The sequence below is a fragment of the Natator depressus genome, chromosome 8 (genome assembly GCF_965152275.1).
Source record: "Natator depressus isolate rNatDep1 chromosome 8, rNatDep2.hap1, whole genome shotgun sequence".
Classification (NCBI taxonomy): Eukaryota; Metazoa; Chordata; order Testudines; family Cheloniidae; genus Natator; species Natator depressus.
The window spans coordinates 55,550,060-55,576,292 of NC_134241.1; the positions used below are offsets into that span (position 1 = coordinate 55,550,060).

General features: G+C 41.3%; 1 protein-coding gene across 1 annotated transcript in view; it reads left to right on the plus strand.

Annotated features, from left to right (window-relative positions):
• Positions 1-26,233, plus strand: part of HMCN1 (hemicentin 1) — a 335,320-nt gene that overhangs the window by 27,062 nt on the left and 282,025 nt on the right. The window lies entirely within an intron of this gene.

Sequence of the window (26,233 nt, forward strand, 5' to 3'; positions counted from 1 at the left end):
AAACTGACACTGTTTGTATTCTCAAAGGTCTCTGTAAAAAGACTGTTTGTGTGAGTGAGGAATGTATGCATCAGGAAAAGATAAGATGTGAGGGCCATTGTTATAGCCAGATGGTCAAGGAAAAAGGAGTAAAGAGACTTAAGGACACCAGAAAATCATCAATGCACATACATAATGAAGGAAGGGCAAATTGACGACCCTGAGGTGAAGGCTGGCACCCCTAAAGACAGGACAGTTGATTAAATCAAAACCAGGACAGGATAACCCTCTCAGAGGTGTATTGAAATGTTTACATCAAAAGATACACCAATTAAGAAGTAACCAGTCACAAACTGACCCAGCAAAATCCATAGACTACAACAGAGAAAAAAGACTATAAGAACTGGATGCTTGGCCATGGGACTTTGGGGTTCGTCTTGCCACACTCCAGGAGCATCGGATCGCAACCGACAGAGCCCTGCTCCCCTCTGCAACCAATCTGACTGGCCACTAGATTGATCCAGACTCTGGACTAGTAACTATAAACATCAACTGGCAGGACTGTGTGCATGGGGTGTGTGTGTGTGTGAGATTGAAAAGCATATGCTAACTGTTGTATTCTCAATAAATGTGGTGTGCTGCCTTCTTCCCTGTAAAGATCCCATGTGCTTCTTATAACACTTGGGTAATCATAACTTTTTAATAAAAACTTGTAAAACAGTCTAGGCCTTGTACTTGTGAATGTATGTGTGGTCACTACCCTTGGTCTTTGTGTTCCTAGAGACTCTAAAACAAGTAGCAGAGGTGACTTTCACTCTGTTAAGCTTGAAACTGTAGCCGCCAGAGCCAAACCCACGGTGGTGTAATACCACATTTCAAAATTCACTTTAAATAAAATAAAAGGCTATACCCAGAGGAGTTCAAAAATACAAAAAGGGGGCAAAAAGCAGTCTGAGTTGAAATAAAATAAATAAAAAATGTCATAGGTTTTTTGGCCTGTGTCATGAATAATCCCTTGTTTAACCCCTCCCCTCCCCCCATCCCATGCAGGAAGAGGGCAAAGGACAGGAGGACCCCTGTGGCAACCGAGCAACCAACCAGCCACCATCACTCCCTGTCCCACCACCATATCCTAGAATCCTGCCTGGTTTAGCACAACTCATGTGGCTGCCTTCATTTTGGCTTTCCTGAAAACATGTGGAGAAACCACGTTGGAGGGCTTCCATTACAGAAGTCATGGTGTGCGTGTGTGTGTATGTGTAGGTATGATCGGAGTTCAAGGAGCTTGTTTTGCATATTTTATGCAAATGTCTTTAATACTCAGCTCCCTCCACAATTTATTCCTACTGAGTGGGGACAGGTTGTACAAGAGGCAGCCCTCTCCAGGCTGTTCAGTTAGAATGAACGCATGCTAATACACCTTTTTCAGCATTTATATATGTATGTAAATATAATATGCCATTAATTGGGTCAGATTAAAGCAGGGTCCTTGGAATATGGGTCTAGCAATCAGAGGCAATCTGGATTCAACAGAAGATCAGAGGGAGAACAGCAGGCGATGATATGCCATGCAGTTAGGTGGTTCTAAGCAGCTGCCTGCCGAGTATGTTGCCTCACTTGGTTGGAAAATCACTTGGTTGGGCCTGGGAGGAATAGTTGCCAGAGGAATGAGAGTAGTTGGCCTACAAGAACAGTGGGATAATGTGTGGGGGTGGTATAAATGGGTTCATCTGGAGTTTGGTGAGAGGACACCAAAATGTTGGTAGATCTGGATTCAACGATGCCGGAACCGGAGGGGTCAAGGGGTCACACCTCATACTTTTTAAAAATGGGCATAGTTTGCGGGGGCAGAGAGTGGCGTTGCTTCTCTCCCCCTCAAACCACAAGCCTCAGACAGGCGTGGAGCGGCGCTGGCAGAGCTGCACTTTCCGGCAGGGGAGCTGATGACAGTTATCAGGTCCCCCTCTGTGAAGCACAGCCCCCACTGGCGCCACTCCACGCTTGCCCAAGGCTTTCAGTTTGGGAGGGCAACACTGTCCCCTTCACCCAAACTACGCCCATGTTAAAAAGTGGGAGGACCTGGCCCCTGTGGTTCCGGCGCCGGTGGCCCCCCACTTCTACAAAGGTTCTGGTGCCCTTGTCTGCATTCCACTCAGCCATAATCAACCTGGTTTACAATATCCCTGTGGTTGTAGAAAGGATACAACTTCAGCAAGGCATCATGTATTCACCTTGAAGTCCTTCCCTCCTTATTTGAGTTCAGTGCTTCTGTTTAGATATAGTGAAGGGAAGAGAGTGACTGGCGGTGACTTACACCATTCCCAGAGACTATGTGTGTCCCCCCTGTTCCCAGATTTGATTCTCTCATAGTCTCTGCACATGGCAGTTTAAAATGTATCAGTAACATTGTTTTTAGTGTTTGTCTGAGTTCTGTTAAATATACTTATTCTTATGATGATAGAGATTGATAAGTATGGAGTAGGCTGGGAATCTGATTTTGCACTATGAAACTCAAATGAGTCAATGAGCTTGTGACCTTGTCTGTTTCCATAGTGGTGATTAAACTAATACTGTTTACAAGCCAGCAGCCAAATAAGTGGCAGTGCCTTCAGTATCAGAGTCTACTGCCTGCACCACAGCCATCGAGAGCTGGAACCATACCTTCCTATGCATCACGCTCATGCAACAGGATTTATTCAATTGAATATTCATATAGATCCACTGAATGCCTTAGGGCCAAACTCTTACTTCAACAATTTCATCTGAAGGCAGTGACCAATGTAATCGGAGGGAGGGAGTTTAGTTTATTGGAGCATATCTTTTTCCTTCCTCTGTGGCTGTTGAGAGATGTCTTGTAGCAGAACTTCTGAGGGTCTCCTATGCAAGATTATGGGGATGGATGTCCTCTAGGAACTTCTCTTATGTTGTAATAGTTAAAGATGGAGGGCTTGAACCTCTTCCACTGAAATCATTAAGAGTTTTGTCACTGCTTCCTTTGAAGTCAGAAGCAAACTGGATATTAAAAAAAAAAAATCCCCAACACACAGTAAGATTTAGTAAACCAAATACAAGTTGTGTGTAGAGTTTGTCACAACTTGTCTAGAAACTGTTCTCAAATTACTTTATTTTTGTCATGCTTAGAAAAATCTATTCTTAAAGGATGTTATTGGATACACCATAATGCATTGTTAGGTATTAAAATATGCCCTTGCTATATGGACATTTTCAAAGCCAGAGCTTGTTTCCATAATAATAATTTGTAAGAAGTTTTGAAGAGGCATGGATACATATACATGAGCAAATACATAAATTTGTTAACATTGAACTGACAAATGCCATGTTTCAAAATAGTAAAACTTTCTGATTTAGTTTGTTTTTCTTAAAAATTACTTCACAGTTTTCACTGCTAGCAAAGTGTTGGAACGCTTAATTTTTGCCAACATCTGTGTTTGCTTATAAGCAAAAATTCCTCAAATTTCCTTGCAAATTAACTTTGTCATGAAATGTTATTTTGTTAAGGTTGCCAGGTGACTTTCATTATAAGTCTGTGTTTTCATTTTCTGGTAATTTTCCAAAAGAAATCTCTTTTTTATTTTCCTTTGAGCCAATGATGAATTGATCTGGAAACTTTTAGGAGAATATGTTCACCGATTTTTGAGTTATGCAAATGTGGGGAAACTCCTGTCTTCCATCTGCAAGATTTCTACTTCAAAAACAAATGGGAGGTTTTTGGGGCGGATGGATAATTCAGAAATGGCTAACCTTTCAGGACCAGGAGCCCCATCAAGTCCACTAAAGTCAGTGGAAAGACTTCCATTGACTTAGTTTGAATCAAGTCTCAGATATTTGAAGCCCAGTTTCCCATTTTGTGTTTGTGATTGATTAATTGAGGATACAAATGAGGAATTGTAGATGTATAACTACCTTATTCCATTACAGGTCAAGTAGCTAGACATATATTTCCTCATGTAATTGCAGGTGCAGGTAGTGAATGCAAACAAGGATTTAAAAAATCCATTTAGGGAAGTTCAAATTTCATAGATTGCTAGTCCTCTGTGAGATCTACTGGTTGAGCTTGGAGAAAAATTAATGAAGTTAGAAGCAATTAATAAATGTATGCACAATATTTTTTTTAAACTAAATTAAATTACCCAGTCGCTTCTATCACTGTAGATTTGTGCATTGGGCAACTGTACAGTAATATAGCTAGGTTTTGGTGGTAACTGTAAAATGGTGGTTAATGTGTTTTACAACCCCATCACATGAGATTTTTTTCCTTTTCCTTTTAAATACAGTGCATTTAAATGCAAAACCTTAATGCAACACTAAGGGCCTGATTCTCCTCTCACTGGTATAAATCAGGAGTAATTCCACTGACGTTAATGAAGTTACAGTGGTGTGAAAATAATGTGCAGGCTAAATTGAAGAAAATGAAACCCTTTAGTTGCATATTTAAACATACATGAAGAGAAGAAAATGAAACCCTTTAGTTGCATATTTAAACATACATGAAGAGGCTAATCCTATTTCAGTTGACTCCAATGGGAATGGGATTGGACCCAGAGTCAGGAAATAAAAATAAATTAAGACTTTCATTATGGGTTTATCATGCTTGCCTTAGTCATGTGAGTGACTCTGTTGAAGTAAATGAGGCTTATTCTCATGAGTAAAATGAGGAAGATTTCTCCAAAGGACTGTTTGGTAAAGCCCTGATCCTTCAAACACTGATGTATATGAGTAACTTCACTCAGCTGAGCAGCTCCATTTACTATAAAAGAGTTACTCGTGAGAAAAATTTAGTACATGCTTCGGGATTTGCAGAGGTGGGCTCTAAATAACATGTTGAAATGATTTCCATATGTATAATATCCATCCATTTCTTTTACATTTCATGAGTGCTCAGATACTACAATAATGGGCTTGCTATAAACATTTAAATGGATGGGTAGATAAGCAGATAAGTCAAACAGACTCAATTTTAGATGTGAACAGGAGAGCAAGTGTTCAATTTTTTTCTGGATGTTGATTGTTCTATTATTTCACTTCTAAAATATTTCAGTAATGTCTGTTGGATTGTTCCATTATTTCAACTTCTCTTTATCTAAATAATGATGAGGGGAAAAAGTTGCTATAAAGAAATTCTTTTATCAAAATAGTCTAAAGTAAATACAAATGAAAGTCGATGTAGATGTTTTATTTAACCCTCTTTTTATTTATATGCCTTTCTTAATAACAAATGTCATCTCTTAGCACTGACTTTGTTAATGAAGGTGAATACAGTTCTAGGGCCATTTTCAGAATAGCTGTTCCTTTGTATGTTCAGCCACTCAACCCTAGGATACTGCAGACTAATCACTTGCAGAAAATTGGAAACAGATTTATCTGAACAGACACAGAGCGCTTACTTTTGACCTAAAGCATCTTCTCCTCATTAGGGTTATTCAACAACCCCCCTCCCCCTCCTCCATTTAATGAATGCTCACCATTCAGAGCATTCCGTTCTTGAGGACTTTTTACCCTTTGAGCATATTACAGAGGGAAAAAGCAGTTTGTTTAATGTCACTTACTAATGGAGCTGCCTGTCTGATGAACAGGTATGTTAAATACAAGTAAACTAAATTTTAGAAATGAATGTGTTCACCAGTTGAATTTATTTTGGTGAAATAAAATTCTAGCAAATCTACCACCAGATATCTTTGTCTGTGACATGTATGGAGATCATTGTTACTTTGTAACACTGAAATAGAATTTTGGACTGTAATGCAAATTGTGAGGAAATTACTTTTCCTTCTCCATTTATTAGTTGAGTCTGACTGCCCATATAGGGCTTGATCCAGTGAGATGCTAAGTGCTACTGAGAGGCCCACTCCCACCCTAGTCACCTGACATCTTGCAGGATCAGGTCTATATTTAGAAAGCCCAAATTGGATTTGGATGTTATTCTTCAAACCTGTCTTTATTTTTAGAGCATAGACTCATAGATATTAAGGTCAGAAGGAACCATTATGATCATCTAGTCTGACCTCCTGCACAATGCAGGCCACAGAATCTCACCCACCCACTCCTGCGATAAACCTCTCACCTATGTCTGAGCTATTGAAGTCCTCAAATTATGGTTTAAAGACTTCAAGGTGCAGAGAATCCTCCAGCAAGTGACCCAGGCCCCATGCTACAGTGGAAGGTGAAAAACCCCCAGGGCCTCTTCCAATCTGCCCTGGAGGAAAATTCCTTCCCGACCCCAAATATGGCGATCAGCTGAACCCTGAGCATGTGGGCAAGATTCACCAGCCAGATACCCAGGAAAGAATTCTCTGTAGTAACTCAGATCCCACCCCATCTAACATCCTATCCCAGGCCATTGGGCCTATTTACCATGAATAGTTAACGATCAGTTAATTGCCAAAATCATGTTATCCTATCATACAATCTCCTCCATAAACTTATTGAGTTTAATCCTGAAGCCAGATAGGTCTTTTGCCCCCACTGCTTCCCTTGGAAGGCTATTCCAGAACTTCACTCCTCTGATGGTTAGAAACCTTCGTCTAATTTCAAGTCTAAACTTCCTGATGGCCAATTTATATCCATAAAGGGCCAGATTGTGACTTGGAAGCCAGAGCCCAGGTCATCATTGTGCAGAGGAGCCATGCTACAGCTGATATCCTATGAGCTCTTCTGGCTGATTTGGAGAGAATGACTTCTGCAACTTGGAGGCACTTCAAGCTGCAACAGTAGTTCTCCCATTCTTTGGAAGGTGTAGCTTGAAAGATAGGATTGTAAATAAAATGTTAAGGATTGTCTACAGGGTGGGGTAATGCACCCTACAGGCGTGTGATTTTCTAATGCATAGTAGCATACTGCACATTATTTAGCCTGTGTAGATCCTGCTGGTGTTCACTAAATGTTCCCTATTGCACTTTAACATTGTGTTGTCAAAATCACATCCTTGGAGGGGCACATTTCTGCTCTGTGTAGACAAGCCCTCAGCATTAACTTGTATCCATTACTCTGCTCTGAATTAGTTATACTGACCAGTTCTGGGATGATTTGGGGATGAGAGAGCAAAAAATTTTCAAGGGACATTTTTTCAAATAAAGTAGTGTTGGGGGCTTATGTGCATTTGGGTGAATTTTAGGTTATCTTTATTTTTGTTTTCTCACCTTTATATGGGGAATGGGAAGAAGAAACTATAAACAAACTAAAATTCATTGGAACTGCATATGATCTTCCAGTGAATGACAACTATGCTATCCTGTCACCTTTCAACTCACTTCCCCCCACCCCACCAAAACCAAACAAGAACACCTACACATGATACACTGAACAGTTCTTAATTTAGTTTTTATAATACAAATTAGGTAAAAGAATCACAAACTGTTGATGTAAGGATAGCCTTGGTCTAGAGTGATTGTGTCCTTGAAAGCCAGGAATGTCTCTGATTACAGTTCCTATCCTAGTCAATTTAAATACAAAATAAGTGTGGCTTTCTGGTTTCTCAAAAAGAAAAGGAGTACTTGTGGCACCTTAGAGACTAACCAATTTATTTGAGCATAAGTTTTCGTGAGCTACAGCTCACTTCATCGGATGCATACTGTGGAAAGTACAGAAGATCTTTTTATACACACAAAGCATGAAAAAATGGGTGTTTACCACTACAAAAGGTTTTCTCTCCCCCCACCCCACTCTCCTGCTGGTAATAGCTTATCTAAAGTGATCACTCTCCTTACAATGTGTATGATAATCAAGTTGGGCCATTTCCAGCACAAATCCAGGTTTTCTCCGAACCCACTCTCCTGTTATCCCTGTAGAGTATTCAGACCATCTGAAGGGGAAACAGCAGGCAGCTCTGCTGGTGTAACTGATGGCAGGCAGGGCAGTGCCTGTGTGCTCAAGGACCTCCCCCTACCGTGCCTGTCACATGTTGCTCTCCTGTCCTCAGAGCTTGTCTTTATTGCAAAGTGAACTCAAGTTCTAACTTGAGTAGTGTTAGGGCAACACCCTTGTCCACACACAAAACCCTTAACTCAAGTGCAGTGATACTTTTAACTTCAGTTGACTGGGTATAGGTTAAAGCTCAGGTGAACATAACTCACAAGCTGCTAACGCAACCACTGTGTAGTGTGGATGCAGGCTGGTGCCAGTGAAATGCCACTCATCCTATGATACCTTCCCACAGTTTCCCACGTGTGCCCAGAAAGGATAGATGAGTTTGTTCACAATTCACTGGGAAAGAATTAATAAACAGCTCAGTTGACTATATTACTAAGAATCATGGGATGTGGATGCCCACCTGAAATCTTAGTGCCACATACAGTAAGTACAGTGCCAATGTGGACACAGCAACTAAGGTGTTATTTCACAGTGTGCCCATTCTCACTAGAGCTAGGCTAACTCCAGTGGAGTAACTTGAGTGTAGATTGCTTAACTCTGCAATGAAGACCTACCCTGAGAGTGTTTTCCTAGGAATTGAAATTAGGGAAGGTGTTGGAATATTCGGGGGGGCGGGTGAGGGCCGATGAGGGCTGAGACTGTGAGGGCAAAGATGGGCTGTATGGCACCATAGTAAAAACTGAAAAATGTTTCACGACCATTTTATTAGATTTAACTCATGTTTTAAAACCATCACAAAAATTAAAGTTGGCTACTCAAGCCTACTGTGAAGCACTACATCTACATCAGTCTTGGTTTCTTGTTGTAATTTTGCACTCTTTGGTGTCATCTTGTGTGTCCCTTACTTCCAGTCCTTCATAATATGCTCATGATCAGGCAGAAGGCAACTTCTTTCAGAACACAAAATTCTATTCAATGAGGAAAAAATATGCTCAACTGTAGCTGTTGTGACTGGGATTAGCAAGAGATGAATTCCTACTTTCACCCCAGGAAACATAGCACAAAGATTGGGTTGAACCACTAGTAATGATAAAGAAGTTGAAGTTAAATCTTCATTCGTTCATCATATGATATTCCACTCTGTGTTCAAAATTCTCTATTCTGCCCTGATCACATGGCAGCCCCATTGCTGGTAGTGCCTCACTCCACTCGACTGTAGGTGTTTTACAAGACAAGGCATCTGTGAAAGCTACATGGAGGTTGAACAGAATCCAGAAATCTCTATTGTAGATTTGTAAGAATCAAGTGTTTGTACCTTTTCAGCTGGCTTAACAAACACTTCTTGTCCTCTTCACTTATGGAGTCAATATAAGTATCTTCATTAGTCAGCTTCTGGACTGAAGTCTTTGCTTCTTCCCATACATTTTCAATGGATATTTCTGATTGATCCAAGGATAGCTTCTGTTTCTGGACAAAGATCTACTACTGTTGTAGCAGATGCCTGGATTGCATTGTTTAATGACCTAAGTGGTTTCAACAGCAGATTTACAAGAGAGAGATTGGCGATTAGTCTTCTCTGAACTTAGTAACAAAAGTACTCCACCAGCCTCACTACTTAGATCTGTCCTATCTTGGTGGATACTTTCTAAAGCCAGTAATAACGGTTGCAGTAATTTTAAAACAACTACCAAGAATCACTCATGAGAAAGCCAGCAGGTTTTCCGAAGTTGGACTCATTTGAACTTCAGTCCCAGTGTATCTTCTATTTGTTTCCAAAATATTCAGTCCTTTTGGACTCTTGCTGAAAAAAGAGTATAAAAAAGCCATTAAATTTGTGGCTTTTTAATGTCTTTTGAAGATTCTGCAGCTTGTACTAGTGCTAGCTGGAGTAGATGGCCCCTACAGTGTGTATAGGAAAGATTAGGGTTACACTTTTCCTTGAGCAAAGCCTGTACTCCACTTCTCTTCCAGAGAAGTTTGTAGCTCCATCAAATGCACAAGCAGCCATCTGTTTGGGCTTCAATTTACAAGCATTTAACTCTTCTAAGATGTCACAGATGCAGCTGATGTGTCTTCTATAACCTGAACATCTAGAATGCATCTACTGGCCTACCACGGACATCAAGATAACATACGTAATGACTTAATACTCGATGCCTATTTGCATTGGTGCATTTGTCGGCCATGTATATTTTGAATATAGTGAAAGAATTCTTCACTTTTTCAACTCCTGAGTCTTTCACTGTTGCACCACATGTTTCAAGCAGGGCTGCCCGGGGGGGGGGGGGCAATTTGCCCCAGGCCCCAGCCCCCGCAGGGGCCCCCACGAGAGTTTTCGGCGGCAATTCAGTGGTGGTTGGTCTTTCAGAGCCGCCAAACACACCCAGAGTGAAGGACCTGCTGCTGTTTCTTCCGCTCCGGGTCTTTGGCGGCAATTTGGTGGCGGGGGGGACTTTCCACTCCATGTCTTCGGCGAAGTGCCCCGAAGACCTGGAGCGGAAGAACCCCCGCCGCCAAAGACCCCAGGCCCCCTGAATCCTCTGGGTGGCACTGGTTTCAAGAGAGTCAGCTGAGTTTTTTGCAGAAAGATAGTGAGCATTTGCCAGTCTTGTTCGGAACCAGTGTCCAACTTCAGGATTAACAAGTGACAATGCACTTAACATAGGCCTCTAGTTTGTAGTGTGTGGTATCTCTTGCTTAAATAGAAAGTATGATGCAATACCCATGTTGGTTCACATAAACTGAGTTGTGTCTCCAGCATTCTTAACAGCCTCATTAAGTTCTTCTAAAATTGGCTTTGACAGTGACTGGCTTATAAGGCTTTCTGCATGTTGACGCAGTCCAGAGGCATGGTGTTTTGCATCCTTTTCATATAGGTTGTCAGTATTGGCTTAGCTCATCAGTCTGACAAACAAAGCTCCTCCACTTTTACTATATAAATCCATGACATGCCCACATTTTAAATACTGCGTGTTGTTCTGGTCACCCCATCTCAAAAAAGATATATTGGAATTGAAAAAGGTACAGAGAAGGGCAACAAAAATGATTAGAGGTATGGAACAGATTCCATAAGAGGAGAGAAGACTCGGCCTTTTCAGCTTGGAAAAGAGATGACTAAGAGTGGATTTGATAGTCTTATAAAATCTTGATTGGTGAGGAGAAAATGAATGAACAAGTGTTATTTACCCCTTCACTTAACACAAGAACCAAGGGTCACCCAATGAAATTAGTAAGCAGTAAGTTTAAAACAAACAAAAGGAAGTATTTCTTCACACAACACACAGTCACCCGTGGAACTTTTTGCCAGGGATGTTGTGAAGGCCAAAATTATAACAGGGTTCAAAAAAGAACTGGATAAGTTCATGGAGGATAGGTCCATCAATGGCTATTAGCCAGGATAGGCAGGGATGCAACATCATGATCTGAATGTCCCTAGTCTCTGTTCGCCAGAAGCTGGGAGTGGATTACAGGGGATGGATGAATCTGTTCTGTTCATTCCCTCTGAAGCACCTGGAACAGTCACTGTCGGAAGACAGGATACTGGGGTAGATGGACCATTGATCTGACCCAATATAGCCATTCTTACATAAAAATAATTATAATAAAAAAAATTTAATACAGAAACTCCCCAAGATAATGACCTCTTAAGATAGTGATGATGTGAGATAATGATCTTGGCAAATAATGCATTTTTTAAAATCTTTGACTACTTGGAAACATATATTTATATAAGTTTCCCAGTCACAAATATAGCTTCTGGAGAAAGGTCAGTAAAACATAGTCCAATGAGGGTGACCAGAAAGCAAGTGTGAAAAATCGGGACAGGGGGTGTATAAGCTCTTATATAAGAGCCTTTCTAAGAAAAAGACCCAAAAATCGGGACTGTCCGTATAAAATTGGGACATCTGGTCACCCTAAGTCCAGTGCTCTGGCCGCTGTTTGTCATGCCACCGTTCACTCTATTGCTCTGCCCCAATAGCCCTGTACTGTCATCTTGTGCTGCCATCTGCCACTGTGACCTCTGTGAGTCGGTCTCTCGCGGTTCCACTTGACTCTCAGTGATTTCAGCTCTTCGGGGTTAGGGGGAACCACGGTGCTAGTACAGACTGGGCTATCTCTTCCACAGAAACACTATCCCACAGCAGGTCTAAGCACTTAGACCTGATTATCAGAGATTTCAGCTCTAGTGGTCACTTAACAAACCAAAAGACTCTCTAAAGACAGAGCTGATTAGGCTTCATAAACAGTGGAGAGGGGCAGGTCAAATAGTGCTTGTGACTCAGGCAGACTATCAAGCAAAACACCTGTCTCCACCTTCTCTCGATGCCCTCAATCAGCACAGGCTAAGTACAGTTCTACTGTCCTTTACTCGTACAATAAAAACAACATTTCATTACCCCCCGCATTGAAGTGATTTGTAACTCAACCCTAGCCAAAATCTATCACTTGGGCAACACAGCTCTGTTTTCTGGATACCTGGGTAGATTAGGTGTGAATGTAAATACAATCTGGTCCTGAAGCCTTTTCCCCCAGCTCATCACTAGCTGTCAGGGAGAGCTCATTTAGACTTTGCTTACAAATCATAATTTGAAATTATTAGGTTGGCCAACATCACCAAAATGAATGCACTGACAGTCACAAAAAACAAAAGCTGTATAAGGAAGCTAGTCTGTGTTCATACTTTTCAAATCTATTATACTTTTTCAGATACACGTATTTTATCATATACTTTATATGCTTTTAAAGTGTGTATTAATGTTTCAATTTCAATTCAAATTTCCAAACAATAACTAAAGTGGCAAGACTGCATGTAACTAGTTCACAAAACTTGGGGGGAGGGGCGGTGTTGGGAAAATTCAGGGGGGGTGTAGGGAAATCCCGGCCTGAGAAGCTACAAGCATGACTGGTTTTGGTGTATATATTGCACTCACAAATGTTAATCACCTGTCAGTTGTTCTTAAGTAACAGAATCCTGCTCGCAAGAACACTGAGCTGTTGTTCGGAGTGCTGTTCTGTTTCTGTCTTGTATAGGTGAGTGGCTGAGTGTGTTTAACACTCAGTATCCTTCAGGAAAGTTTTGTTGCTGGAGTCTTAGAATGAGCCACCCATTTTTTCAATATTTATTGTGTGCCTTGGGCACATCTAAAAGGAAAGGAAAGGGAATCTGTCCTGGAAGTTACTCTATTAATTTGTTAATATATTATGAACTGTTCTAAGTTTTAAATTTAAAAATAGTTTCCAATCTTCCCTGAATTAACATTCAAAGAATAAAATATTCAGACTGTCTGTCCCAAAATAGCATTGCACAGTTTGTAGCTATATTTAATCCTGCCCTCTTCTTAAGCATTATTTCTTCCTCCAGCAACATTACAAGTGTTGAAAAAGCATTGCCAATATATACACAGCAAAAGAGGAGACAGAAATAGTTTCATACAACATAGCCCTGCACTGAGCTTTAGTTCATCATGGATAAAGAACTGTAAAATTTTGTTCCTGGGTTGCAAAAAGATTGCCATTAACAGGGAAAAAAACAAAAAACCAAAAAATAATCTGATGATCCTTTAGACGTCCAGTATGTGTTAGGAACGTAGATCAGTTTCAGTAAATAGTTGTCATTGCATGCTACTCAGTACAGTAAGGAAGCAGTACAGTAAGTTTGGTTCTTATCAGTTGTTTATCTTTTAGTTTAGATTGAAAGAAGCAAATTAGTTGGGCAAAGCTTGGATATAATAAAGAAAAGTATTTTTATTTTGCTGGTACTGTACTTTATCTGGAAAAGATAAGCAGTGTGTGAACTTCTGTACTCTTGAAAAGTGGTAGGTTGACAGCCTTGAAAACTAAAATCCTTTATGCACAGAAGAGGTACAGTACTGGGAGCAGCTAATCAGAATTTACCCACAATGCCTCACAAGTGTGGCTCAACTCAGACCTTGAGGGACCATCTAGAAATGTGAGACTTATTCGCTCTTCATGGCTCCTTCAGTCCTGTGGCCTCTTTTGTGGGACTTATCAACCGAGTTGCCCACTATGGCAGTTGTTTTTGTAATTTAGGCAATCATCCATTGAGAATTGGATAGAAACCAGCAAAGTCATTTCAGAAATGATGACACTGGACCCCTTACCGAGACCAGACCTAGCTACAGGGCAGTTCAAAAGGCTCAACTGAATAGGTTGGAAGGTGCGTCACGCATCAATTTCAGGATCCTGGAAATTCATTTGTTCCCCCACAAAAGAAAGACTTGGCTCACATCAATCCTTTTAAACATTGTAACATTTATGCCCATTGGCACTGCCTTATTTTTTAACCGCATGGAGTCAGGGTTCTTGGCCTCCAGCTTTCCATGTTTGTTTGCCAATAATGATAAGTTTTCTGTCTACCAGAGAGGATGTGCTTCTAAGTGGTGTATTTTTCTTGGAACTAGAGTTAAACCTTAAAGCTTATTTAATTTAAACTGTATTTCATTAGTTTAAATCCCAGCTAATAACTCCCTGACTCCATACTGAGTACTGTATAATGTCCTCCAAATTAGAGGCACCAAGAGCAATAAAGCGCTACTTATTAGAGTTGTCCAACTGAGAGAATCAGGAATTTACAATGTGATCATAACTACATTTTGCACTCCCCCAAATAGAGGCTGAGTATATCTGTCAAGCCTGAGTGATATCACTGTACTTTTTTAAAAAGGGAAGAGTATATAATATATTAAATTCATGTAGGCTACTCTCCATTGTGGATGAATGAGCACACACTTTGTTACTATTCCTTATTGCATTTAGTTAATATACATTGCAAACATTGGTGTTTTGCGCCCACCAGCTAAATTCAGCACTAGTTACATTGGACACAGGAGCCTTATCAATTTTTGTCCCTCAAGAATTTTGCAGATCTCCATGTTACGTTTTGTTTTACAAGAATTTTGAACAACTTTTATTTTTTAAAGCTGAAACCCTCAGGTAAAGTTCTACATGTGCACAAGGGAAACATCAAGGAGTCATTACAGGGCTGGGATTTTCAAAGGCGCTTAAAGGGAGATAAGCAGCCAGCTCCCACTGAATCTCAATTCGAGGTGGGCACCTAACTCCATTAGTCTCCTGTTCAAAATCCCAGCTTGAGAGATTTTGTGCTGTCCTGTGGTGTCACATGATAGCATTAGTGTCTATGTTTTGTTATCTTTCAGTGTTATGTGGGAGGCTGTGTCCTTTACTAATGCATAACTTTGGGGATGTCTTTTTAAGAACTTCCTGTGTATTCTCTTATTCACTTACTAGTAAAAATGAATGCACTGCTTTTGAAGGGTGCCAGATTAACACACACAGGCTGATGTCCTTTTTCTGCAGCATCCATGGAGTAGGGAAAGCAGAAGTGCAACTTATCTGTCCACTGCCTTGTCAATGGGCCTCAGATTTGTTCTGGAGGGGCTGCCTCTAGGCATGAGAGGGCAGTTCAGTCTAAGGGTTTATTCATACCTTGGCCTCTCTGCTGAAACTGGAATGAAGGTGCAGTGAGGTTGGTAACTGGGATATGATACTATCCAGTAAGGACTGTACTGAGGCCACCAACTCATGTGGCTTAGGTCACCAAATAGTCAGTCTTTGAACGCTGTTACCATCTGATATCTGGTTTTGATTTGAATATCAACCTGGAGGTGAAAAGTTCTGTATCCAGTCACACTCCTTTAAACAAATCTCTCATTAGTATCCTTCTTAAGTAAAGTGAATTTTGTAATTTAAAGTTATTGTTTTTTAGCCTCAGTTAAGGCTAAAAATAGTAAAAAGTCACTGCAATTGAAAAAAACACGTCTTTCTCTCACTGCCCCCCCTCCCCCTCCCCATGAAATGATCTTGTAAATGTTGCTCATTGCAGTTCTGGGGCTTTTCTGAAATGAATATAATTAAACCCAGGCCGAAGGCTCAGATCCAAGAGCATCTGAGTCATTAGAGGATATTATGTAGGAAGAAATTTTAATAGTTTATGAAATCTTTCAACTACTGAGCCACTCGGCAGCAAAGGCTCAATCCAGTGCCCACTGAGGTCATTGGGTTTTGGATAAGAGCTCAAGGGAGGAATTGATGATTGTAAGGAGCATTCACCAAGCTATAGTTGAAATGAATCATTGACTGCTTATGTATGTAAAGATTCCAGTGGAGCATATATCACATGGGCTTTTGTTGGGTAGATAAACTGTTGACCCATTTCTGTAAAGTGCTTATTGCCAACTTTGAAGTGGACAGCACCCACAACTTTCATTGACTTCAGTGGGAGTTAAGGAGCTCATCATCTTGCAGAATCACGCCTTTTGTTACAAATTGTTCTTCCCAGATGGTGATTATTAATATGCCCCTAACTTACATTCTCTGAGGCTGCTGGTGGAGAGATTTTGGGCAGTAGATATTTTCCTCCTCTTCCTCACATCTGTAGTTGTCAATTTCTGTTGACTGAGAGAGAAAATATCACAAAATGTTACCCATTTGCAGCTCACTGCACATTAGTTGGGTGAAGTCCCAGAACAGAGGGCCCAATTCTATCCTTGGTATTTAAGGTTACTCCTTACATGCCCCTCCCCCAAGAATAAGCCACTCATCTGAGTATGAAAGGAGAAATGTGTACTGGTTCTTCAAATCTGTAGCTAGTAGCCACACATATGGGACATGGGAAGGTTAGAGGCAGAAGCTCTACAGTGAGTCAGAGAGAGAAGTTTAAGGGATAACACTATTTTTGTTGTTCTAATATAGTTGCTTGTTCAGTATTAGTGGAAAGCTTCTCTTCCTGTGATTCTTCACCATTTTCACATGACACTCCATGTGCAATATTGCATTGTCCACAACTTATCCCATATTCAGACGAGGGATGTAAAATAGTAAATGTTTAATTGGTTAACTAGTAAGCATTAGTCTTACTGGTTAACCCAGTGTAACCGTTAACCCCCAGCCCCTGGCTGGCTGACCTTGGCCCTGCCGGCTGACACCAGCCGCAGGCCCAGGCCACACCAGCTGGCTGACCCCAGCCCCGCTGGCTGGCTGAAGCAGCATCCCTGGGCCATGTTGGCCGGCCGGTCAACCCCAGCCACAGCCCCCCGGCTGGAGCAGCAGCCCTGGGCCATGCCAGCTGGCCAACCCTAGCAGCAGCCCTGGGGCGTGCCGGCTGACTCCAGCAACAGCCCTACCCACGTGCCTGCTGGCCAAAGGAGCCCCAGCCCCTCTCCCTTTAATCGGTTAACTGGGTAAACGATATTTACATCCCTAATTCAGATTTATGCTACTCCTATCTGTTACAACTTAGATAACAGGAAAAGTGAGTTTCTTGGAGTCACAATTCAAGTGGAGACCGGGGCTGCAGGCCTCAGGTCTGAGGCTGTTGACTGGTGAAGCATTCCCCATATAAAGGGTGAGTGGGTAACTTCTTCCTGTCTGGAGACCACTCCCACAGCCTATTACATATTGGTATATTTGGCAGATTTTCAGGTATGGGATAGGAAGCAGTACTGGAGCTCATTACCATCTATAGGATTTTTCCAGCATAATGTACTTATGCCAACATTTTTACATGAGGTTACCTGACTGCCATTTGTGCCTTTGAAAATCTTCCCCTAATCAAGTATTCTGATTTTTCCTGAGCCAAGCACTCCAAACTCCCCCTGGAAAGCAGGGTTGCTCAACAACCTTGTGCCACAGGGCTGGGGTGATCTCTTAAGAGTGGTGGTTATCTAATAAGGCTGTACAGTTTTCATGGTGTGTGCATTATTTTATTTTGCTTTGCAGTTTACGTATTTTTCATTTTCAAAAAATGCATATTCTAAACTGGATAGTCTCAATGATGTCTTGTCTTAAACATTTCTTTCAAAGGTAGCATTTCAGTATCTGACTTCAATTTAATGTAAAACAGCAATATACTGTACAATATGAACTAATAAGTAATGGGATTGGTTAGTGTTACTCATTTTAATCTTAAGACCATCTAAACTAAAGGAAAGTGCATTGTTGTATGGAGGAAAACTGGTTTATTTCCTTCATGAGTCACATACTAGCTAGAAAAGAAAGGGCCAAATGTGCTTGTAGCTGGACAGTTTTGAAGGTACATAGGGCCAAAGTCTGCTCTCTTATATAGATGTAACTCTGGTAAAACCCTGCTGCTACTTCAAATTTATGCCAGTAAATGGGAGAATTTGGGCTAGTAGGTATTGTACTGCAATGGAATGATGAAAATAGGAAGTTAGTAAAGGCCACCTGCCTTTCATAATTAAGTTTCTCATGGTTGGTTTAATGCCTTAAGTCCCAATCCTGAACCAGCTCAGGCCTCATTTAGAAAAATCTGTTGAATGACCATAGAATAAGGCCTTTATTCATAATAAGGTGAAGCCTGGGCATAGTAGTCAGTTTTCCCTGATGCTGCCTTTGCTAACATGTCCCCATGCTAACCTGGAGGAATGAACACTCAGGGTAAGAATATAGTTCACAGACCAATCAGTACTTTAGTTGGTCTGCTTTAATTCCCATGTGATTGTAGTTTTGTGCTGTAGAACTGGACAAAGGCCACTTATTTCACGTAGGCCACCAAACATCCATCGTATGGTAACAAACAACTTTCAGCCACTACTGAATTGATGGCAAAGAGGGAAAAGACTCCATATGTCTTTATGAGTTTTCTGGACCATTCAGCCCTCCATACCAAATCTCTACTGTATAGATGTTTTGTATTGTATGTGGATTAACTGCTGTTTGCCAAAACTACAAACAGCATAGCAGCGTTTGAGCTATCTGCGTAATCAGGGTGATTTTAGGATTTCCCAGCGTGGTCACTCTCCAGCTCTCATGTAAACATGCAGCCAGATGACAGTGTGGGAAGTCCTTTAAATACACTAAAGTGAACAACTTATCAGTTTACTTATTGAGAACTTTTCCTGTTTATTTACTGAGGAGTGGTTTTTTCAAACTTGTCTTGGGAGGGAAATATCAACATTCTTAATCGCTGTCAAATTCATTGGCAGACAATTCTATGTAGTGGTGTTTGAGCCTGTCCCTAAGCAACTGACCAAACACCATATTGGTTGTATTAAGTTGAGTTTTCTGGTTTTACAGTTTTAGAAAGTCCAGTCTTTGTTCAATAACATGCAACCATTCCTTTTTTAAAAAAATCCTTTCATATGTAATCAATTTGTGTGTGTGTGTGTGTGTGTGTGTGTGTGTGTGAGAGAGAGAGAGAGAGAGAGAGACCTAAAATCCCCAAGGTTACTTTGGAAGACTTGACATTTATAACGTAGTTTCAAAACAAAGGAATACAATTACAGCCTTATCAATGTGAACTATCAGGATGTAGCCCTATCAAGCGTCACGGTTGTTGGAAAATCAGGCCTTGTCGACTTTACCCAGTTGTGTTGACAAAAGTTGGCTTTCATTGACAAAAGAGGCATACATACTGCAATGCTCCTCCTGCCGATGTAACTCTCCTGCTACTCCAAAAAAATAAAACCACCTCGATGAGAGGTGTAGAGCTTTTTGAAGCAAAGTTAGATCGCTGCAGTGTCAGTGTAGACACCGTGCTTAGTTATGTGGCCACAGATAACCTCCAGGAGGAGTCCCACAATTCCCAGACTGACCGCTCTGGTTAGCAGTTCGAACTCCACTGCCCTGCACCCAGGTACAAAGGCATCTGCCCTCCCCCTTGAAAGGCCTGGGAATTTTTGAAATCCCACTTCCTGTTTGCTCAGCGTTGACTACTCACATTGCTTCTTTCCAGCTGACCATGGTGAGGACCACACAGAGATGTTGAAATTCTTAATCGCGCTGCAAGCAGAACACATGCATGCTTCCTCCCCCCAGCCCATACAAAACTGCTTACCATGCCCTCCTCAAATCCCACACACACATTCTCTCAAAACTGGGTGACTGGGAAACAAAATGGCAGATGAAATTTAACATTGATAAATGCAAAGTAATGCACATTGGAAAGCATAATCCCAACTATACATATAAAATTATGGGGTCTAAATTAGATGTTACCGCTCAAGAAAGAGATCTTGGAGTCATTGTGGATAGTTCTCTGAAAACATCCACTCAATGTGCAGCGGCAGTCAAAAAAGCAAACAGAATGCTGGGAATAATTAAGAAAGGAATAGATAATAGGACAGAAAATATCATGTTGCCTCTATATAAATCCATAGATACACCCACATCTTGAATACTGTGTGCAGATGTGGTCGCCCCATCTCAAAAAAGATATATTGGAATTGGAAAAGGTTTAGAAAAGGGCAACAAAAATGATTAGGGGTATGGAATGACTTCCGTATGAAGAGAGATTAATAAGACTCAGGACTCTTCGTCTTGGAAAAGAGATTGCTAAGGGGAGATACGATTGAGGTCTATAAAATCATGGCTGGTGTAGAGAAAGTAGATAAGGAAGTGTTGTTTACTACTTTTCATAACACAAGAACTAGGGGTCACCAAATGAAATTAATAGGCAGCAGGTTTAAAATAAAAGGAAGAATTTCTTCACACAATGCACAGTCAACCTGTGGAACTCCTTGCCAGAGGATGTTGTGAAGGCCAAGACCATAACAGGGTTCAAAAAAGAACTAGATAAATTCATAGAGGATAAGTCTATCAATGGCTATTAGCCAGGATGGGCAGGAATGGTGGCCCTAGCCTCTGTTTGCCAGAAGCTAGGAATGAGCTACAGTGAATGGATCACTTGACGATTACCTGTCTGTTCATTCCCTCTGGGGCACCTGGCACGGGCCACTGTTGGAAGACAGGATACTGGGCTAGATGGACCTTTGGTCTGATCCAGTAAGGCCGTTCTTATGTTCTTGCATCTTCCTGGCCCATTGCAGTATCCCGTTCACTTCACCCCTTCGGACAAGTTCCCCAGTGATAGCTGGACTTACAGACAGCTATGAGAGCCTCCCTCAAGAGAGTGCTCCTCTCACTGTTTTGTCCCTTTCAAAAAGGCATTTTCTGTTTATTGCTTATTCCTGTTTTTTAAAAAAACCCTCTCTGAAACAAAATAAAACTTTTTGTCTCCTACACACAGTAGTTGCTGCTGTGGCAATTGGCACATTTGCAGACTACAAATCACAGTCAGGAAGCAATCAGAATGGTTATTCCAGATGGCAAGTAAACAAAACATGGCAGAATGCATTGCATAAAGACACATTACTGGTGCGCATTGTCAAAATGGTGCTTCAAAGCCTCCCTGATTCGAATAGCTCCCTCTTGTCCCCCTCTAATAGTCCTGGTATCTGGCTGCTCAAAATCAGCTGCTAGGCGATCTGCATCCATGCTCAATCCCTAGGGAAACTTTCCCCCTTAGCTTCACAAATATTATTCAGTGTATAGCAGGCCTCTATGACCATGGGAATATTTTCCTCACTGAGGTCTAACTTGCCATAAAGGCAATGCCAGTGAACCTTCAATTTGACAAACACACATTCAATGGTCATTCTGCACCTGCTCAGCTATTGTTGAAGTGCTCCTTGCTGCTGTCTAGGTTTCCCGTGTAAGGCTTCGTGGGAGTAAGAAGTACACTGGGCCTCCCAGGATCACTATGGACAATTCAGTATCCTGCATTAGTATCTTCTGGTCTGCAAAGAAAGTCCCTGCTTTCAGTTTTCAGTACAGGCCCATGTTCATGAAGATGCATGTGGCATGCACCTTCTCTGACCACCTCGCATTAATATCAGTGAAATGACCCTGGTATCCACAAGCACATGTAATACCATGGAAAAGTACCCCTTTCTTATTGATGTACTCTGTCAGAAGATGGTCTGGGGCCAAAATTGGGATATGCATGCCATCTATTGCCCTGCTGCAGTTAGGGAATCACATTGCCGCAAAGCCAGCCACTATTTCACACACATTTTCAAGACTCACAGTCCTTTATAGCAGGATGTGATTAATGGCCCTGCACACTTGCATGAATGCAACGCTTACAGTGACTCCAAACCAATTCATTACTGACTGGTAGCAGTCTGGACTTGTTAGCTTCCGCACAGCAGTTGCCACACGTTTGTCCACCGAGAGGGCAGCTCTCATTTTGGTGTGCTTGTGCCACAGGGCTGGGGTGAGCTCCACAAACAGTTCCAGGAAGGTGGCTTTGCACTTCCGAAAGGTCTGCAGCCACTGCTCCTCATCCCAGACATGCGTAACAATGCGATCTCACCACTCAGTGTTTGTTTCCTGAGCCCAAAAGCGATGGTCCACTGTGCGCAGCTGCTCTGTGAATGCCAAAAATAATCTGGAATTTTCTTTCCATGGCACGCAGCAGGGCAGGCACCATGGATTCCTATTCAGATTTGAAGGTCATGTAATACTGTATGATCAGCTGCGTTGTGTTCCTAATACTGATCACAACACTAGAGAGCAGTGCAGGATCCATAGTTTCAGGAAGAGATGGCAGACGAACAGTATACAGGGGCTGTTGAAAAAGGGCGTGAAACGTATTCGGAAGACCATGGAATGATGGGACAGAAAATACTGCAATGTGGGACGTTGAGCCTGCTCCCATGATGCACTGCAATCCACTCCGCTTCCCCACAACTCCTAGCTGCAGAAGGTGGTGAGTTGCACCGTGGGATAGCTACCCACAGTGCACTGCTCTCTCCACTGATGCTAGAGTGCCAACTGTGGATGCACTCCACCAACACAAGGAATGTTATGTGAATATGCACAAGTGATATAATTATAGCAGTTTATGATCACTGGCATAACTTGCGTCGACTTAACTTTGTATTGTAGGCATAGCCTCAGTTGTGGAGTGTGGGGGGAGAAAAGCATCAGAGTAATGAAGAATGGAGGAAACCTCCATAACGAATGAAATCCCAGCTTTGCCAGTGTAGGTGCCTAAAGTTAGTCCCTTTAATCTATATTTAAGCACCTGAATGTATGCATTCACATTAGAAAATTTTCTAGCTGCCCCTCACCTCGGAAGCAATTTAACACCCAGAAAATGAAATCAAATACGGCTTTTGCTGTACTCCAATGATCTGTTTGCGGGTTCCATGACATTTTAACATGAGTTAAACCTAAAGCAGCAGCTGTTCAGTTGAAGGCATGCAACTTGTTTGGAAGTTGTGTGTGTGTGTGTGTACTGTGATTTCATGCACTATTGTGGTAGTTGAGCATGCAGATAAACTGTTAATTAGATGTATTAGTTGGTCACTTATTTGGGGTCAATTACTACTACTCTATAGAAATTAGGCACATAAATACAACATTTGTGCATACACATTTCTGAAAATTAGGCACTAAAAGGTATTTTGATTACTAATTTATTATTTGTATTCTCACAGTGCCTAGAAACCCCAGTCATGGACTAGAACCCCACAGTGCTAGGTGCTGTATACACTCAGGACAAAAGGTCCATGCCCCAAAAAGCTTACAGTCTAAGTAGAAGACAAGCACATGGATAGAGAAAAATGGGAGAGTACAAGGAAACAATGTGACAAGATTGTCTCAATAGAAAAGATACTGAGTGAGGAAGGAATAGAACACTCAAGCTGAGTGAACAGTTTGATGGGGGAAAATGTTATGTTCTACTTTTTGGGGGGATGGAGGTGGTGGATTTACTTGTGGGGGATCAGCTGAATGAAAAGAAAAGCAGGGCAAGGGGGACAGGGCAGGGGTGGAGAGGGTTGGAGCAAACAGTCAATCAGTGAAGGGCAGTGAAAGTCCAAGAATATTATATAGTTGTACGTGACCAGAGATCTCTGCTTTGGCTGCTTCTGTCCCTGTCTGCTGCAGTGTCTGGCTGGGTGCTCTCTGCAGTTTTTCCCCAAGTGCATATGGTGATATCTTGTGTAATTTAATTCCGTAAAGTATTTTGTATAGTGTTTATGAAATCTGATATACAAGATAAAGTTGTATTGCGTTGCATGGTAACTGTTACCAAGAATGTCCCTTACATTCCTTCCAGCACTGTGGCAGGGTATTAAGGCCATGTCAGCACTACATGCCTTTTAGTGACACAGTTGTGCCACTAAAAGGCACACAATGTAGCCACTTTTTGTTGGCAGCATAGAGCTCTCCTGCCGAGAAGAAAAACATCCACCCCCAACAAGTGGCAGTAGCTTTGTCAGCAGGAGAGCTCTCCCGCCAACAAAGTGCTGTTCACACTGGCACTTTTCATTGGTAAAACATTTGTCGTTTGGGGTGTGTGTGGTTTTTTTTTTTTTACACCCCTGAATGACACAAGTTTCACTGATGAAAATCCAGTGTAGACAAAGCCTGAGAGTCATGCCTAGTGCCTCTGAAATGGAGAGAGTACCTTTTCATCATTATCAGTGTTCACTATATCTAGCACTTGTTTTTTGTTTTATTACTCTCTGGTTTAGCAATAACATGGCAATTTCATTGACTCTGACACAGGCAGCATACACGTGTGCTAAACTTCTAAGAGTGATTAAAATTAATTGCTACTTTATATTGACAACTTCACCATCTTGAGTTAAAATCCAAATTAATTATTCTGTGAAGAAGCTTGAATCCCATTTTTTTCCTCTCTCAAGCTTGTTATGGAATTTCAGTCCCAGTTGCCAGTATGCAATAATGGGAAATGACCTTATGGACGAAAATTATGAATGAGGCCACCCTGTCAATGTTTGTATGTCCAGCAGGTATGAGATGCAAGTAATTGGAGTGGAACTGCTCCACTTATCTGGTGGGGAAGAAAATCAACAATAAAATCAAGATGAAAACTAATTGTGCAGATATTTGTCTTTTTTTGGTGTTCACTTTCAAAGACAAGGGTCCACTCCCTGTTTAAAACTGGGCAAGATCTTCACTTGGTTTAAATTGGCTATGGTGATTTAAATCAGCTGAGGATCTGGCTCCATGTCTCCAATATAGTGGGTTTCTAGATCTCTTTGATAAGCAGAGAAAATATTTTCAAAAGCACTTACTGCTCTGGGATTTAAAAGTCTAGTTCGTAGAGTGGATGAAGAAATAAATGAGCTGGTGGTTACTGTATGCATGCATGCGCATATATAATATATAACACCACACATTGCCTATATTAAGAACAATGGTTGTCAGTGGATAGACCTCAACCTAAGCAGTTTGGAAACAACTTGCAGGCATATGCTTTTAAAGAAGCTGAAAGGAAGAAGAGGAAATGAGTCGGTGAGTGAATGTGAGGCAGGATTAGGGTGGGAAAAGGGGAAACAAAATTACTCAAAGAAGAACAGTGTTCTTAAAATCAACAGCTTTTTAATGAACATGTTAAATAGTTTAACAAACAGCATTTATGGATAAATGGCTCAAATCAAAGCCATAATAAAAGTCTTAAGGCATCTATAAGATCATAACACTAGGAAATATTTTGTGTGATCTCTCTGATGACCTTATTAAACCAAGTGAAAACTACAAGTGCCAGGCATTCATAAACACAGCCCCAAAATAAACCCTTGTGTGTGATCATACTAGATTGCAGCCACGGTTGCTGCTGAAAGTGCTATCAAGTGAAGCTTTGTCTGGATGGTTTGAAAGGAAAAAATATCAAGATTACATGGATATTAAATGCTCACTTAAGGCTTGTCCACACATGAAAGGTAATCTGGAATAAGGTAGGGTGTGGATTTAAAGTGGATTAACTGTTAACTTCATATGTGGATGCTTTTATTCCAGATTAAGAGCATCCAACTAATTGGGAATAGTTAATCAGGGATAGCTATTATATATCCATTTAGAAAAGCTCTAACTTGTAGCAAGCATGGGAAATAAATGTGGACACTTGCGAAAACATTTTGCTATAAGCAAACTGGATGATGATTTGGAAGACATCAGGAGGGAATGGATGGCTTGGGGGCAGGGTGTTAATGTGATATTTAAACTTGCCAGTATGAATAGAGCCCTGTGATTACTGAAAGTTATTTCCTGGTGGTTTGATGGCCAGTTGAGTTGAATTTGATGATGCTCAGGTTGGTTGTCAGTGGACACATGCCTACATCACAAAACCCAGAATTGGAATTGATTTCTAGTTTGTGCTTCTGCTGACAGTTTTGCTCTGAGAGACCAGGGAGTGAACAGGCATGGAGGCTGAACTATGTTCTCCTTTCTAGAAGGGAGATGTCCTTCAGGACTGGCCTGGCCCTTGAGGCACATTTGTGTAACATTGATGGGAGAAGATTGCTGATCTGTTCTGTGGATAAAGGACTTCAGTTTCCTCACGCTCAGCCACACAACTACATCTGAAACAAACTCATATTAATTTCTGGTGCAACCACTTCCCCCTTCCCAATCACTAGGAGTAATACAAATATGGGGCAAAAGAAAACAGCAGTGCATGTATGTGAGAGAGATAGACACATACAGGCAGGTCAGTATATATGTATGTGTTTAAGACACATGGAACTAAGAATAATATTTGTACAAAATTATCAGAGTTGTTTTTAATTATTCAAGACTGGTAGACTTAAAATCAGACCCACCTTCTCTG